This window comes from Malania oleifera, chromosome 2 (genome assembly GCF_029873635.1).
Source record: "Malania oleifera isolate guangnan ecotype guangnan chromosome 2, ASM2987363v1, whole genome shotgun sequence".
NCBI lineage: Eukaryota > Viridiplantae > Streptophyta > Magnoliopsida > Santalales > Ximeniaceae > Malania > Malania oleifera.
In genome coordinates this window covers 14846479-14862032 of record NC_080418.1, presented here as the reverse complement: position 1 = coordinate 14862032, position 15554 = coordinate 14846479, and positions in this window count along the sequence as shown.

Here is a 15554-nt window from a genome sequence, read left to right as displayed (position 1 = left end):
CTCTCTCTCTCTCTCTCTCTCTCTCTCTCTCTCTCTCTCTCTCTCTCTCTCTCGTGGACTAATATTAGACTGATAAGAAGAAGATCAGTGTTGGTACGATTTGAAGAACACAGAACCCAAAGAAGAATGGATGCCGGGCTGGCTGGCTCGGAAAACCAAGCCAAATCGGCAGCTTCACGTACGTATGCATGCTCATACATGTGTTGATGCTGATGCCCACCCCCCACCTCCCCTTTGTACTGTACGCGTGAATAAATTATTTTGTTCCATTCCTCTCTCTCTCCCTCTCTCTCTCTCTCTCTCTCTCTCTCTCTCTCTGTTCTTCGAGCCGGCTTTTACTTTTTTCTTTTCTAAAAATCCTGACCTCTCTCTCCCTTCTCTGCCCTGCTCTTCTAGCGGCTTTCCCTTTTTCTTTGTTCTTTGCTCGTCTCTCACATGCATGTACAGTTGGTGCAGTGCAACAGCAGAGCCCGCGACTAATTAAACATGCATGCATGCACGGCCTTGATCGAATGATCCCTTCCAGACTCTCGAACCTGCAGGAAGAATTTTCCCTAATCTCGATTTCTGCATTTACTCAATTGAATGCTGGTTTAATCTGTACCCTTAAATTTCCACATGCACACCAGCCGTATATATTCATATGTACGCACGCTCGAGGCCTCTGCACAAACACATACTCGACAAGTGCTGTATCAATCGCAGCCTTGTTTTTTTTTTTTTGTTTTTTTTTCTGGAAAGGTAGGGGGGACTGCACAGTTATAAATAAATTTCCCTTCTTTCTTTCTTATTTTCTTGTCTTTCTTTTCCTTTTACTTCTTCTCCTCTTATCTCCTTTCTCTTTCTCCAAAGTAAGACCCATTGGAAGAAAGGCTTTAAGCCCCGCTGCCATTAATAATAAAATATATTGTACGTATATCTTCCTATGAGGAACCCAACGTACTCAAGACCACCCACAAATTTGGAATATATGCTTTGCGATCCAACACACACTACTTTGTCGTAAAATACACACATAATAATATACATAAAATATGTAATGGGTAAATTAAATAAAAAATCCAAAGCATAGGAGGATGGACTAGAAACCTACATGGACTCAGAAGCAGGAAAATCATCACAGAAAGTGCTAGGGTCAGCAAGGGGCCGTGTAATAGTGGGCACGGGGGATGGAGCTAGAGGAAAAGGAATGGAAGTGCATGGCTCTGTTGAAATAGTAAACTTGACGGTGGACGATGGCAGCAATGGTTGACGACGGCTGCCGATCAGCTGTTTATGTTGAACGACGGTCACCAACCTCACCTGCCAGCAGCTTATGTTGATTATTGTGATTTTGTATCTGTTATAAATAGTTGTGTGTGTGTGTAATGTAAAATTGTGGTGTATTAAGAGTGAAAAATCAGTGAGCGAGAGAGTGAGAGCTATCTTTGAAATTTCTCTGCATGTATTTATTTTTCAGATTGAAATACATTGTTGTTGTACTTATTTTCACTGAGTTTTCAGTCACAACCAGTGACTGAGCGTTCCTCTCCACCCATCGATGGTATCAGAGCATCCAGGAATGCTGAAATCTATCAAACAGAGACGAACAGAGAAAAAATTCATTTTTTCTCTCAGATTTGAAGTTGCTCAAAATCCCAAATTAAGCCTACCATTGTGAAAATCGCGTCACAACGATTCCAACAGTGGAAACCACATCTCAAACGGACATCGGGAAGTGCCGCACGCGCTCACACGCGCCTCCGATGTTGTCAGCGCCTTTGCAACGTGCCACACGCACCGACGTACACTCCGGCAGGTGGGGACACGCGCCCCGCACTCGTCTTCCTCGCCCGTTTGGCGAGATCCGACCCGGCCAGCAACCCCCAACCCGGATCCGTACCCGAGACCCGACCCGTTTCCGATCCGCGTCCCAGCCACCGACACGCAGCACGCGCAGACGCTACCACATGGACTAACGGTAAGCAGTAATGCCATTACATGGCCGTTAAGTTAAACCGGCTAGTTTAAAATCCACCAGAATTTCCTATAGTCGATTCAATGATTTTTGGATTGGTTTCTTTGCAACCCAAAACCGGTGCCTAAGGTTTTTCAACCTTCTAAACACATTGGTGGCATCAGATTTGCCAAAATAAGTCTCCATATCTCTGTTTTGATATATTAAATTCGATGGCTAACGGTACTACACAAGCGGTTATTCCAAAGTTGACCCGGGAGAATTATGACAACTGATCGATTCAAATGAGAGCCCTTCTAAGTGCTCAGGATGTCATGGACATCGTTAAAGATGGGTACAGAGAAAGCCCATCAAAAGAAGCCGAAACAGTTATGTCGGATGTTCAAAGAACGACCTTGCGAGTCGAATGAAAGAAGGATTGCAAGGCGAAATCCATAATCTACCAAGGCCTTGATGAGGCCACGTTTGAAATCATCGCCTCCACCAAGACATCTAAAGAACTTTGGGATTCTCTCTAGCGAACACACAAAGGTGCAGATAAAGTAAAGAAGATTCGTCTTCAAACACTGCAAGGTAATTTCGAATCTCTAAAAATGAAATCTACTGAATCTATTGCTGACTACTATACACGAGTTATGGTAGTATCAAATCAATTGAGAAGAAATGGAGAGACTCTCAATAACGAGAAAATTTGTAAGAAAATTTTGCGATCTCTAGAACCAAAATATGATTATATAGCTGTGACCCTAGAAGAAACAAAAGATTTGGAAACAATGTCCATAGAAGAACTTGTGGGCTCACTCCAAGCCCATGAGCAGAAAGTCAACAGAAGGAGTGATGATAAAACACTGGAGCAAGCCCTCCAAACGAAGTTGTCCCATATAGCAGATAGATACGACAAAGGGGGGACGTCACAGCAAGGAAGATGACGAGGCCGAGGATCTCGTGGAAGAAATTATGGAAACTTTTGACTCCAGAAGAGGTGGCAGAGGCAGAAGAGGTCCCACTAGAGAAGGATGCAATCAACAGAACTATGTCCCACGAGGCAGAGGACAAGGAAGAAGAGGAGGATACAATAACCGCCCGAACGTAGACAAAAGAAACATTCAGTGCTACAATTGTCATAAGTACAGACACTATAGCAATGAGTGTTGGGGACAACAATGAGAAAAGGTTAGTGGGGAGGCTAACCTTGTTGAAACTGAACATGCGGATGGAGAGTCGTTAATGCTGATGACACACAATTCAACTCCCTAGGATCAAAGTGTTTGGTACCTTGATTTTGGAGCCAGCAACCATATGACTGGTAGAAAGAACCTATTCTTTGAACTTGATGAGAAAGTTTAGGGGGAGATCTCTTTTGGCAATAATTCTAAAATCCCAGTCCAAGGGAGAGGATATGTTTTGATCAAACAGAAGTCCGGAGATCATGCTTACATCTCCAACGTCTACTATGTGCCAGCCATGAGACTAATATACTTAGTCTCGGACAGCTCGTGGAGAGAGGCTACTGAATTAGCCTTAGTAATAAGCAGATGGTGATAATAGATGCTTGAGGAAAACTTGTTACTCAAGTTCAAATGGCAAAGAATTGAATGTTCCTGCTCACCATCCAACATGATACGCCAAGGTGTTTGAGCACTATCATCAGAGACAAAGACTGGCTATGGCATCTAAGGTATGGACATCTGAATTTTGAAAGTTTGAAACAATTGGGAAGCAAAAAGATGGTGAAAGGCTTACCCAATATCCACCATCCAAATGTAATATGTGAAAATTGTATTCTGAGCAAGCAACATAGAAATAGCTTTGGAAAGCAAGCCGACTGGAGATCAAACATGTCGCTCCAGCTAATACACACAGACGTGTGTAGTCCACTAAGACCATTTTCGAATGGACAGAATCGATACTTCCTCACCTTCATCGACGACTATAGCAGGAAGACCAAGGTCTACTTCCTGAAAAGGAAGTCAGATGTGTTCGACAAGTTCAAAGAGTTCAAAGCTCTTGTGGAGAAACAGAGTGGCTACCACATCAATTCACTCCGGTCAGACTAAGGAGGAGAACACAGAGACGAAGCTTTCCTAGAATTTCTTAGGCATCAAGGGATTCAAACATAGTTCACACCAACCTACACTCCCCAGTTGAATGGTGTAGCCAAAAGGAAGAATTGCACAATCCTTAACATGACCAGAAGCATGTTAAAAGATAAGAATGTGCCCAAGGATTTTTGGGTAGAAGCAGTGTCATGTGCAGTCTATCTGTTCAATCGGTGTCCTACGAAGAGTCTTGATACAGAGACACCACATGAAGCCTGGAGTACTCACAAGCCCAGTGTAAGTCATCTTAGGGTGTTTGGCTCCATAGCTTACGCCAAGATCCCAGAAGCAAGAAGGACAAAGTTGGATGATAAAAGAGAGAAGTGTATCCTTGTTGGATACGGTGATAGCACCATGGGATAACAATTCTATAATCCCGTCAACAAGAAAGTATTTCACAGTCGGGATGTCATTTTTGAAGAAAATGAATCCTAGAAATGGGACCAAGTTGAATGTTCCAAAGATGCGGAATTGACACTTGAAGGAGAAGAACCTACACAGACAAGAGAAGTGGCTATCGAGTCACAAGTTCCCGAGCTGCAAACACCTCCACATGGTTCACCATGGAGGAATGCAGCTTCATCACCAATGAAATGTGAAATCTCAGACATGAGACCTAGAGGAGCTCAAAATCTAGTTGACTTGTATGAAACTACAGAACCAATAGAAGAGTATGTTACTCTATACTGTCTATTGTTGACCAGCAACCTGGTTAGCTTTGAGGAAACTAACAAAGAAGACAAATGGAGAAAAGTGATGGATAAGGAGATTCAATCCATCGAGAAGAACAAGACTTGGGAGTTGACAAGTCTCCCAAAGGACCGCAAAACTATTGGTGTGAAATAGGTCTACAAGACCAAGAAGAACGCTCAAGGAGAAGTTGAGAGATACAAAGCAAGACTTTTCGCCAAAGGCTACAAATAGAAAGAAGGGATTGATTATGGAGAAATATTTGCCTCGTTTGCCAAACTTGAAACCATCAAATTACTAATTTCACTATCAGTACAAAATGGATGGAAGATTTACCAGCTAGATATGAAATCAACATTTCTAAACTATTTTCTGGAATAAGAGATTTATATCGATCAACCACCTGGATATATAAAGAAGGGTAAAGAAGATAAAGTGTACAAGTTGAAGAAAGCACTTTAGGTCTTGAAGCAAGCACCTCGTGCGTGGAACATGAGAATTGATGACTACTTCCAGAAGAATGGATTTGAGAAGTGTCCCTACGAGCATGCGCTATACATGAAGATGGAGACAAATGGAAGCATGCTGATAGCCTGCCTATATGTTGATGATCTGATCTTCACCAGCAACAATCTAAATATGTTTGCCGCTTTCAAGAGGAGCATGGTCAATGAATTTGAAATGACGGATATTGGCCAGATGGCTCACTTCCTTGGCATAGAAGTCGTGCAAAGCAAGAAGGGAATCTTCATCTCCTAGAGCCACTATGCAAAAGAAGTACTGAAGAAGTTTGGGATGAACAAATGCAACCCTGTGATGACTCCGGTTGAAACGGCATTGGAGTTGAGAAAGAATAAGCAAGGAGATGTGGACCCCACATATTTCAAGAGTCTGGTTGGAAGCTTGAGGTATTTGACGTGCACCAGACCAGATATACTCTATGGAGTTGGACTTGTCAGCAGGTACATGGAGACTCCTGACCAGTCCCACTTGAATGCAGTGAAAAGAATACTCTGATATGTCAAGGGTACCATCACTAATGGTATGTTCTATTTATCAAGAGGTGATTGCAAACTTATCGGCTATACAGATAGCAATTGGGGAAGAGATCTTGATGAAAGAAAAAGCACAACGAAATTCACATTTTTCATGGGAGATACAGCGTTTACATGGTCTTCGAAGAAGCAACCCATCGTAACATTGTCATCATGTGAAGTTGAGTATGTTGCTGTCAGCTCAGCAGTTTGTCACTGCATATGGATTACGAATGTACTGAAGTATATAGGATTTCTTCAAGATAACCCCACAAAAGTCTACATCGACAACCAATTAGCGATTGCACTTGCGAAAAATCCAGTTCACCATGAAAGAAGCAAACATATTGATACTCGGTATCATTTTATCAGAGAGCATGTCAAGAATAAAAAAGTGGAATTGATATCTTGCATAACGTATGATCAAATTACTTATATTTTCACAAAGCCACTCAGGCATGATATTTTTGCAAGACTGAAGACAATGCTCGGAATGACAAAGTTAGGAGAGTTAAGTTTAAGGGGGGATGTTGAAATAGTAAACTTGACAGTGGATGGTGGCAACAATGGTTGACGACAGCTGCCGACCAACCACTTTTATTAAATGACGGTCACTAACCTCACCTGCCAGCAGCTTATGTTGATTATTGTGGTTTTGTATCTGCTATAAATAGTTGTGTGTGTGCAATGTAAAATTGTAGTGTATTGAGAGTGAAAAACTAGTGAGCGAGAAAGTGAGAGTTGTCTTTAAAATTTCTCTCTATTTATTTTTCAAATGGAAATACATTGTTGTTGTATTTATTTTCACTGAGTTTTCAGTCACAACCAATGACTGAGCGTTCCTCTCCACCCATTAGGCTCTAAAAAATTAGAGATGATCAGCTCCAAAGGGAGATGTGCACATGAAGATTTTAAAAATGTAAGAATTGGTGTATTCCCAAGAGTGGGGGTGAATTGGAATTCAAAACTTTTCTCCTAAGTTGAGCTAGATGTTGGCACAATATTACAACCTAGGGTCTTTCTATATGGTTCCAAATACGCCAATAAATATAATATAGGGAAATTTAAATCAAGCACATCATCCACATAATAACATACACGTGCGGAGAATATAAAGTGCGGAAATATAAACAAACACACGATATGTCATCGGGGTTCAACCAACTGTGCCTACATCCCCGCCTCTAACTCGCAAGTCTGAGGATTCCACTAATAGCTCACTTAAGGGTGGAGCGACACCGATTACAACCAGGTCAATTAGCACAGGGCTGACCTCAACCTTAATCAGTTCAATTAACGGGGCTGACCTCAACCTACACGCCTTAACAGGATGGCGCACCTAGCTTTCCTAGCCGGATCTAAGCCAATTCGAGACTATTTCAGGGCTAGTCTCCCTCTTCAGGCCCGTTCCTGGAAATACAACAATATTTAAAATACAACCAAATGGTACAATGGATATGCTTTCAAGTAAATCAGATGTGTACCCAGATACGCGTAATCACAAACACCACAGTATGATTTAAAATGTAAGCTCAGTGTGGTCTAGATAGTTCAACTCTCAGATATATTTTCTACTAGTGTAATGCGCGCGTGAGAGTATCAATCAAGCAATCTTTGTATCACAAGATATTCAGGCAAGATGTTCACACAAAGATACTTAGCCAAACAATATATGTGTATATTTCAATGAGCGGGTTTTCTCAATCGTATGATGCTCTAGTAATGTATATGTTTGATTTGCAAAAAGATATTCAATCTTTGTATTCAACAAAGGATAAGTGAGTTAATAAATATTGCAACAAAGACCACTATCTCATAAACAAATATCTCTTCAAATATATTTTTCAATGTAAAGCACAATAGATATTTGAAAGTGATTATGAAAAGATTTTGCAACCAAAATACTATACGATCTTCTCAAGATATTGCAATGAATATACAAACTCAGAAGATCAAATGAAAGTCTTCTTAGGAGAGACTTACTAACAAAGTCCCCTAAGAATACTTAGGTTTAGCTCTCAAAAAAAATCGTTTCAACCAAGCAAAACAAGGAGAGTAAACCTTTCCAAACAAACACTCAATTAACTTACAGAGAGTTTAGGCAATAGTAGAAAGTAAGTATGAATGAATGGGGTGTGAAAATGAGTAGTATAGAATTTGGGATTTTCAGAGAATTTTTTTGATCGAATCTGCTAATCATGCCTTAATTTGCACAAATGATCTCATATATATAGACATGGGAAGAGATATGATCGTTAGGGACCTATTGGGTATAATTAGGAAAGTTTAATGACATTTCAAATACTTTAACCCTGTTTAAAAAATGTTTAACCATGGTAAAAATCAGGACAACCCGAGAGGTCCGGTCGACCAGAAAGGTTTTGGTCGACCATATCTCATATGGTTCGGTCGGTTAGGGCATTTTTGAACTGAATGGTCGGTCAATCGAAAGTGGACAATTTCCCATTTCTCTGAGATTCGATTGACCAGGCCATTTTGAACTGGCTGGTTTGGTCGATCAGACCGTTGGGATTTTTCCCAAGGACCCTCGGTCGACCAGGTAATTGGAGTACAAAATTGGCTCGATCGACCAGATGGTCAAATTGTTGACCAGAGAGGGTTTCGGTCGACTAGGGCCTTGGTCAACTGTTGACCCAGGCCTGTTTCGGTCGACCGGGGCAGAATGAACTGCCTTATCTGGTCGACCGAAAGTGCACAATGTGTGCATTTCGGTCCAGTCTTGAAACACGCAAACCCTATTCAAGTGTCTAACAATCATAAGAGCAATGGTGTGTGTCCTAGGGTCATTTATGTCCAATTAAAGTCACCAAAAAAGTCCGGTTTCGGTCGACCTTCGTTCCCTAAGGTCTGTCTAAGGTCATTTTAATTTTGAGCTTACGTATTAAGCCATGCAGGTGATGCATGCAATTATTACAATCAAAACCCTATTTACTATTACAGACCTTTCCTACTTAAATATTACGGACCCGAATATAAATTACAACAAATAAATTATATCTAGGGTCTTCGTTTTCCTCCGGGCCTCCGAGTGCCATCATAGGATACTACCAATATAAACCTGCACATCAACTCAGCAGTCATTAAATACTTGAGTATTTGTCATAATCAAAACAGGGTATGACCCATACGGTGAACAAAAATGGAAAGAAATACTCATCAAATTGAGCAAGCTGAGTAATGTAAATACGAGAAGTAGCAGGGTCCAAGCAATGAAAGCCCTTATGAGATGGATTGTAACCAATAAAGATGCAAGGCAAAATACATAGAGCAAATTTATTAGAAACATAATCTCGTAAATAAGGATATACCCTGTAGACACCCCATTTTTACCCAAGCCTAATATTATTATTACTATTATTTTTTAATATTATTCTTATTTTTCTATTATTATTATTATTACTATTATTATTTTTTTTATTATTATTATTAGTATTTCATTATTACTTTCTTATAATTATTTTTATTTATTATTATTTATTACCAGTAGTATTATTAGTATTACTTTACTATTATTATTTTGGATATATTTATTATTATTATTATTATTATTATTATTTTTTCCTATATTATGATTAGTACTTTATTATTATTACTATTATTATTATTATTATTATTATTATTATTTTGCTATTATTATTATTATTTTTATAACTATCATTATTACTATTTATTATTATTATTATTATTATTATTATTATTATTATTATTATTGTTATTATTATTATTATTATTTTGTTATCATTATTATTTTTAGTATCTTTATTATTATTATTATTATTATTATTATTATTATTATTGTTTACTATTATTATTGTAAGTAACATTATTATTATTATTATTATTATTATTATTATTATTTTAGTTTTATTATTATATTACTTTTATTATTATCTTACTATTATTATTATAATTATTATTATTATAAATAAAAGAAAAAAAATCAAAAAGGAAAGAATTCTTAGGGTTTTGGGAGTTTTATTTATAAAAGGGGGGGAAGCACAGACCAAAGGGGAGAAAAAAACCTTACCTTGCAGTCTCGTGCTGCAGCAATGGAGTCGTCGGCGTTTGCGCAGTCGACTAGATGAAATCAATCGAGCAGCGATTTCTTATCCGATCAATGAGAAACTTTACGAGGTCTTTTCTAACCCTTTCATCTTAATTGTCACCATTCAGATTCTTCTTTTGAGTTTTTCCCTTTGTATTAATTTCTTGCACAGTCGTATCATCGCCGCAGCAATGGAGCCATCGGCGCCTGTGCATCTAACTGGACGAAGCCAATCGGGCGATGATTTCTTGTCCGATCAATGCGAAATTTTACGAGGTCGTTTCTAACCCTTTCTTCTTAATTTTCACCATTCAGATTCTTCTTTTGAGTTTTCCCCCTTCGTGTTAATTTCTTGCACAGCCATATCACCGCCGCAGCAGTGGAGTCATCGGCGTCTGCGCATTCAATTGGACGAAGCCAATCGAGCGGCGATTTCTTATCTGATCAATGCGAAATTTTACTAAGTTGTTTTTGACCCTTTCGTCTTAATTTTCACCATTCAGATTATTATTTTGAGTTTTTCAACTTCATTTTAATTTATTGTACAGCCGTCTCACCGCCGTAGCAGTGGAATCATCGGCGTGTGCGCATTCAACTAGATGAAGCCAATCGAGCGGCGATTTCTTATCTGATCGATTTGAAACCTTACTCGGTTGTTCCTAACTCTCCCTTGTTAATATTTACTGATTAGATTAATTTCTTTGAGTTTCGTAATTTTATCTTCATCTCTTGGACAGCTTGCCCACACACAGCAAGCATACACTTGCACGTATTCATTGGTATTTTATTTCTTGTATATACTTACTGTGTTGTATTAAATTATTGTGGTAGGTTTTGTTTGTTTTGTTTTAGTATTTAAGGTTTAAATGTGTGTTATATCTGTGTATAAATTAAATGAATAATACTCGTAAGATTTTCAGTGGCTATGTATATTAAATAATTAATAATGTTCTTTTAGGATTTTGAATGTCATAATATTTGTTTTTATAGTTAATATTCATATTTATATTTTTGTTATATTATTATTGTAAAGTTTTTATTATAGAAATTTGTTTAAAGTTCAGATTTTTATTGCATATATAATATTGTTGTAAGATTTCTAATGTTTGTTTAGTTGATATTCATGCTTGTGTTCTGAATGCACATGTTATTTAATGGTGATTGTTATTATTGTAAAATTGTTATGGTTAAAACTTATTATTTAATATTCAATTTTAAATTTTTTTTGTATCCATTGTATTATCAAGGTAGGGTTTTTACATATTTAGTAGTCAGGTAATATTACATATTTAGTAAATTAGGATCTTAAGCTTTGTGTTTTATTGATATTATATGTAAATTAATAATTTTAGTTATATGTATATCACATATTAGCATATTGGTAAATATTACATATTTAGCATTTTTGTATTTTTTTTAATATTATATATTTAGTGATTTAGGGTTTAATGGATATTATATATTTAGTAAATTAGCATTTTAATCACATGTTTAGCATCAATTATTTTTTAGTATATTAATATAGTTAGTATTAATTATTAGTATCTTAGTATTTTTAGTATTAACTATTTTTAGTATATTAATATGTTTAGTATTAATCATTATTAGAATCTTACTATATTTAGTATTAACTATTTTTAGTATATTAATATATTTAGTATCTTAATATATTGAGTAGTAATTATTCTTAGTATATTAATATATCTAGTGCTACCTATTTCTAGTGTCTGAATATATTTAACATTAACTATCTTTAATATATTAATAAACTTAGTATCTTAACATATGTAGTATCAACTATTTTTAGTATATTAATATATCTAGTATTATTATTCATTTTTAAATGTTTAGTATTACGTATATTTAGTATATTAATATTTCATTACTCACTATAGTGTTTTTCAGCATATATATAGAGTCATGTATTCTATTATTAATATTTTTTTTTTTTTAGTATTTTAGCATTACTTATTAGAGTATTAATATTTATCATTATTTTTATCGTGATTATTATTTTTGTTTATATCATATATTGTGTTATTTTTACTATTATATATTTGTATTAATTTAATATTTTTTATTTTTATTATTTATTTTCTTAACTTTACGATTTTTTATCCCTATGATTTTAATGTTAGGGTATGAGCCTTTGGGTTTTTACGTACCTTTTAGTTTTGAGGGAATATGTAAATATTTAGATTTTACATATATTTTTGCATTATTTATTTACTTATTTATTTATTTATTTATTCACTTTGCACGTGTGTTAATAAATTTACTAGAGGAGTAATTTTAAAGACTTTTTAGATTAACTTAGGGATAATTCTAAATTAATTAGGTACCGTTCGTAAGAACGGGCGCGTATTGGGTGTTCGTACCTTCCCCTCGCGTAACCGAACTCCCGAGCCCAACTCTGGTAACATAGACCCATTCTACCCTTAACGGGGTAGTAATCATGTGTTCTAACCACACTAAAAGGTTAGTGGCGACTCCAACATTCCATATTTTTCCATGAAAATTAAAATTGATTTTTATTTCGTCACCCGGGGCACACGCGCTCCCGGGACGTCGCGGCATACCCGACAGCCAAAAGGATGAAGATGTTTATAATTAGAAGACTGACCATACAGAACCTTAAAAGGTGAAATACCACCAAAGATCAGCATAGGCAACCAGTTGATAATGTAAGTGGCAGTGCTAAAAGCATCAACCCAAAAACGAGGGGAAACATAGGAATGAAAGTGAAGAGCAAGACCAGTTTCAGTCACATGACGGTGTTTGCATTTTGCACGTCCATTCTGGGAAGGAGTGTAAGGACATGACATTTGATGCTGAAAGTCATTGTCTTGAAGATGAGATTGAAATCGAATACTAGTGAATTCGACTCCTCCCTCACTTTGAAAAATTTTTGTTTTGCCGAGAGTTGATTTTCCACAAATTGTTGGAAGCGGAGGAAAATATAAAAGAAATCATAATTAAGCTTCATGGGTAAAGCCATGTGAAATGTGCGTGAGTGGTCATCTATAAATAACACATAATAGAGAAAACCTGAACTTGATTTAGTAGAAGATGAACCCCAAATATCACAATGAATTAGGGCAAGCATAGAATTAGATCTACTATCTTTAGAAGAAAAAAGGCAATCGATGACTTTTTGCTAACTGATATGTAGAGCACATATATATGGAGTGGGAGGCAAAGAGGTAAGAGATAAATGGCCTTTTTAAGTCAATAAAGATATTATAGAATGATTGACATGTCCAAGTCTAGCATGCTAAAAATCAAATGAGGCACGTAGAGATTTTTTAGCAAGAACATAAATAAAAGCCTGATTTTCGCGTTCCAGCACATAAAGACCACCTTCTTGTTTACCGGTTGCCACCGCCTTTCCTATTATTCGGTTCTGTACAATAAATTGATCATTAGTAAATATAACAGTGAAAGAAAAATCAGTAGTTAATTTACTAATGGATAAAAGATTTTTGGCAAGGCGAGGGACAACAAGCACATCTAATAGTTGAATATTTTCAAAGGGGTAGACATTACCAATGTGGGTAATTATAAGAGAGACCATGTAGTGCGCCGAACCCACTGGGACCCTGAGTGCTATTTCCTACACATATATCTCTAATACCATGATCATAACTACTCGAACCCAAAAAGGGGGTCCCGGGTGTCTCTGTCCATAACTCAATATAAACATGAAGCGGAAGAGATAATTAAACCTCAAAACATTTTACCAGAGTTCTAATCATCCCAATTAACCATATGTGTCTCCATGTTATATATTTCATCCCAAAATAAAACATAAACTTAGTAACCTAGTGCCTCGCTTACACTTACAATAACTCAAAAATCTAATCCCAGCCCCATAGCACGCTAAGCTCGATTCCTTGTAAGACCTGAAAAAATGAGTTAGATATTGGAGTGAGATGCTTTTCAGTAAGACGGATTAGGTTATCATCAATGTGTGACTAACATGAGCTTTAGTGTGATTATAAAAAATTCATATATTTAACTTTAACTAAAATGGCATTTTAAAACTGAACTCACACCTGTATCATTGAAAATACATATATTTTCCTTCATAACATAGTTTCGGCTCAATATAGCCCATTTTCGTAAATAACATATATGCATAGAGAACCCTCTTGATTGGACTATCATGTAATATCATATAACATCGTGTATAAAGCCCCATGATCGGATTGTGCGGTTCGAAGACTAGACTTAGACTACAAAAAATCAGGGTATTAGTGAAGGATCAAATCCATCACTAATACTTATAAATTCATCACTAATACTATTAGTGACGAATTTATAAGTATTAGTGATGGTTTTAAATTAGTTGTTATATTTGCCGTTACTACTAACTATTAGTGACGAATTTAAAATTTGTCACTAATAATACAGTATTAGTGACGAATTATAATCGTCACTAAAACCCTAATACCGTCACTATAAATTTTACATCGGTTCTGCTCAAATTCGTTACTAATAATTAAAAAGTTAAAAAAAAATTTAATACTAATTTTTTTAATCATCAATTCCTATAAAAATCTGTAATTACATTTTCGCATACATAACCTAAAACCATAATTACTACAAAATTCATAAATTATTCAAAATTTCAAATTCAAATACAAATTCAATTAAAATAAAGAAATAACATCTGATCATATAACAAAAAAAATTTCAAAAAAATCAAAATTAAAATACAAATATATTATACAAATTCAAATTAAAATACAGAAATTTCATTTCTTCAAATAATAATAAAAATTATAAAGAAATAATCAAAAGTTGCATCCGACGACTGTAGTGCATACATGGCATCGTGCTGATGTTAAGACAGTCGTGAACCCTACAAATTAAGAATCATAAAATAAAAAAAAAATAGTATACAAATGGAGAACATAATGGAGAGCTGACGCTCAATATAATTAGGAAGAAAAATATAGAGTGTGCGTCGTACAATAATTTTCAACCCTAAATGAATAACTGAAATGAATGTGAATGGCGTACGTATGAATATATACAGTTGTATGCATCAAACCACGCACATAAATACTTTAACTCGTTCTCAAAATAGAATATCCTTGGTGATGGACAAATGATAATGCTTATCCATAGTTAATAGCAAATGAAATGTCATGTATGTTAATAGATGCAACTTTGGGGCTTAATGAAATGACCTTTCGTTTAACTTTCACTCATCCTTTCAAAAATATTTTAACATTCATTTTATCATAATTATCTTTGTACATGGTTTTTAACGAAATTTCAGCAACATGTCATTTGTAAATTGAACATTTTCCTATAAAACATGTACCTAAAACATGGTTTTTTTCACAAAATAAAACATTTCAAGCATGCAATAACCTAAATCCACTACCAGCATGCAATTCACAATATACTGCATCAATCATGCAGTTGGCGTTCAACACAAGAATATATTCCAGTATTTCAATATACAATTCATATAACATAATACAATTCATATAACCTCTAGATGTTCCATTCTGCTACTCAACTCCACCATCAAAACTTTAAAAATATGAAATGAAGGATATTGCCATAATGCTTACAACTATACTAAGAGACAGGTTCTGATGGAACACTTGAACAAATTAATTGATAATAGACACTTAACCAAGTGCTTGGTTATGGGAATCCAAGCCTAAGAATCCTAAACTTGGGAATAGGAC